Here is a 3,126-nt window from a genome sequence, read left to right on the forward strand (position 1 = left end):
TGATTGTAAACTCATAGTTGGACAAGCGGGCCATCCATCTCTGCTCTAGGGCACCGAGTCTTGCCGTGTCCAGGTGTGTCAACGGGTTGTTATCCGTGTACACGGTGAACCGGGAAGCAGCAAGGTAGTGCTTAAAGCGTTCGGTGACTGCCCACACCACTGCCAGGAACTCTAGCTTAAATGAGCTGTAATTCTCAGGGTTTCTTTCGGTGGGTCGCAGTTTTCGGCTGGCGTAAGCAATTACCCGTTCCTTCCCCTGCTGGATCTGGGACAGTACGGCTCCTAGCCCGATGTTACTGGCGTCGGTGTAGAGGATAAATGGCTGGCTATAATCAGGGTACGCCAGGATTTCATCCCCCGTGAGGGCCATCTTCAGCTGGTGGAAGGACCCTTCTTCCAGCTTCTCCCATCTGAAGGGTGGCTTCTGGTTCTTGGCCTTCCTGGACTGGCCTATCAGAAGGTCCTGCATAGGAGCTGCCTTTTTGGTGAAACCGGGAATGAACCTTCGGTAGTAGCCTACCAACCCGAGGAACTGCCTCACTTCCTTTACGCTGGAGGGGCTTGGCCATTCCTTAATTGCGGTGATCTTATCAGGGTCGGGAGCCACTCCGTCAGCACTCACCACGTGTCCCAGGTACTGCAACTTTGGCTTCAGGAGGTGACACTTGGAAGGTTTCACCTTTAGGCCGTAACTTGCCAGAGCTTCAAACACTTCCGCCAGGTGCTTCAGGTGGTCCTCGTAGGTCTTGGAGTAGACGATGATATCGTCCAGGTATAACAGGACCGTCTCAAAGTTCCGGTGTCCCAGACAGCACTCCATCAATCGCTGGAAGGTTCCTGGTGCGTTGCAGAGTCCAAACGGCATGCAGGTAAACTCGCTAAGTCCCATCGGGGTGGTGAATGCGGTCTTCTCCCGATCCGCCTCTGCTACAGGAACCTGCCAGTACCCGCTAGTGAGATCCAAGGTGGAGAAGAAGTTAGCAGATTTTAAAGCAGCCAAAGACTCCTCTATTCTTGGTAAGGGGTACGCATCTTTGTGTGTGATACGGTTAATTTTCCGGTAATCTACACACATTCTCATGGTGTTGTCTTTCTTTTTGACCAAGACTAGTGGAGCTGCCCAGGGGCTACAGCTATCCCTGATTACCCCAGCCTCCTTCATGTCTCTAAGCATCCCCTTGGCGTGTTGGTAGTGTGCAGGGGGTACGGGCCGATACCTCTCTTTTATGGGAGGATGGTCTCCCGTGGGGATGTGGTGTTCTACCCCCTTGACTCGCCCGAAGTCTAACGGGTGTTTACTAAACACTCTCTCGTACTCTTGAACCACCCGGTAGACTCCCTGTTTCTGGTGGGAGGGAGTGGAGTCAGTACCCAAATGTAGTTGCTGACACCAATCCTCCATTATTTTCGTAGAGCCGTTACCTTCCTCCGGGTGAGATGGAGGCAAGGGTTCCACAGACTGTATAGAATTTTGGTTGATAGTATATAATTTGGCTAGCGTAGCATACCGGGGCAGGTATACTTCCCTTTTCCCAATATTTATTATGTGAACGGGTACCCTCCCATGGCGTACATCAACTACCCCCCGGGCTGTCAAAATGGTGGGCCTACTGTCTGAGTAGACTGGCTCTACCATGGCCTGGTAATCTCTACCTCTCAGACCAATAGCTGCCCGGCACCAAATCATCATTTCACTTTTCGGGGGTATGGCAATAGGGAAAGGGTCACACATTCTTACGCTACCAATCTCACCGCCGGAGAGTTCCACTTGTTGCCGTCGCATCAGTGCCCGGATCTCTTTCTGGAGCACTCGCTGCTGGCCGGAGCTGGCGTTCTTGGCAACCTGCTGTAAAATGAAAATCACCTCTGCAAGACAATTTTCAATCACATTAGTTCCTAGAGTTATCTTTGGGTGACTCTCGCGCTTGTCAATGTCTACAATGATCAGTCCCTGTGCTGCCAGTTCGACTCTACCGATTTTAATGGTCATTTCTTTAAATCCGATCTGTGGCACGGGCTGACCATTACTGGCGATGATACTCAAGTCGTCGTCTGGATAGCGGGTTATATCCAAGTCATTCCAGTACTGCTTGAAGAGCACGTACGGGATGGTGGTGACCTGTGACCCGGTGTCCAGTAGGGCACTCATAGGAATGCCATCCAGTACCACAGGCAAGACTGGACGTCCTCCCACATATTTGTCGCGCCAGCTCGATGGGCCTGGTGATCTTTTTCCTGGGGGTTGGCCCTCTACCCCAGGTTGTGCCAGTTTAAAGGACAGTACCTTGCCATATGTCCGAGTTGATTGCAGCGGCGGCAGATGGGTTGTCCGTCCTCGTTGTATCGGTCGCTGGGTCTTCCTCTGGCCGGTGGGGTCCTCCTTGGTCGACGCCACGGGATGTCCTCCGGTCCGGATGCCAGCTGGATCTTCCCTGGAGTGGAAACCTGTAAAGACTGCACAGTTCGGGTTAGCGCAGCAACGCTTTTAGCTAGCTCTTGGACCTGATGGTGCAGGTCTGGAGCCGGGTCATTGTTCAAAGCCTGCGCATCAGCCCCCACAGGCCCTGCCGACAAGGGCGCCGCCTCCTGGTGGTAAGTGATAGCTGGGCGCCTGTGGGTCACAACGCCACCCGGTGCCGGTTCTCGGAGCACCCGGATGGCTCTGTCCTTGAACTGTGCAAAGTCCAGATGAGGATCCTGTAAGGCTATGGCCCGCAACTGGGTTCGGTGGACATTGCAATATAGTCCCTCTATAAATTGTTCGGTCAACAGCCTGTCCTCGTTTCCCACGCTGTCGGGGTCGGTCTGCTTAATGGCTCTCAGGGCCTCTTGTAGGTTTAGTGCATAGTCCCTTATACTCTCATGTGCTCGCTGCTTGCACCCATAGAATTTAAGCTTAATCTCGGCTGAGGTGCGGGTATCAAAGGTGTCCCTCAGCCGGGTTAGTATCCCCGCGACAGTCCTCCTCCCAGGTGGCCAGGACTTTACCTCCCTTTGGGCTGCCCCGGTTAGTTGGGCCACCAGGATGCTCACTTTTTGCTCTTCTGTGAGGGGGTACACCTGGAAGAGGCTATCCAGCTTTTCTCTAAAGTCATTCAGGGTATGTGACTCTCCTGAGTATTGGGG

Source organism: Phyllobates terribilis, unplaced genomic scaffold, assembly GCF_046119375.1.
Source record: "Phyllobates terribilis strain yellow unplaced genomic scaffold, ASM4611937v1 Scaffold_81__1_contigs__length_6697587, whole genome shotgun sequence".
NCBI lineage: Eukaryota > Metazoa > Chordata > Amphibia > Anura > Dendrobatidae > Phyllobates > Phyllobates terribilis.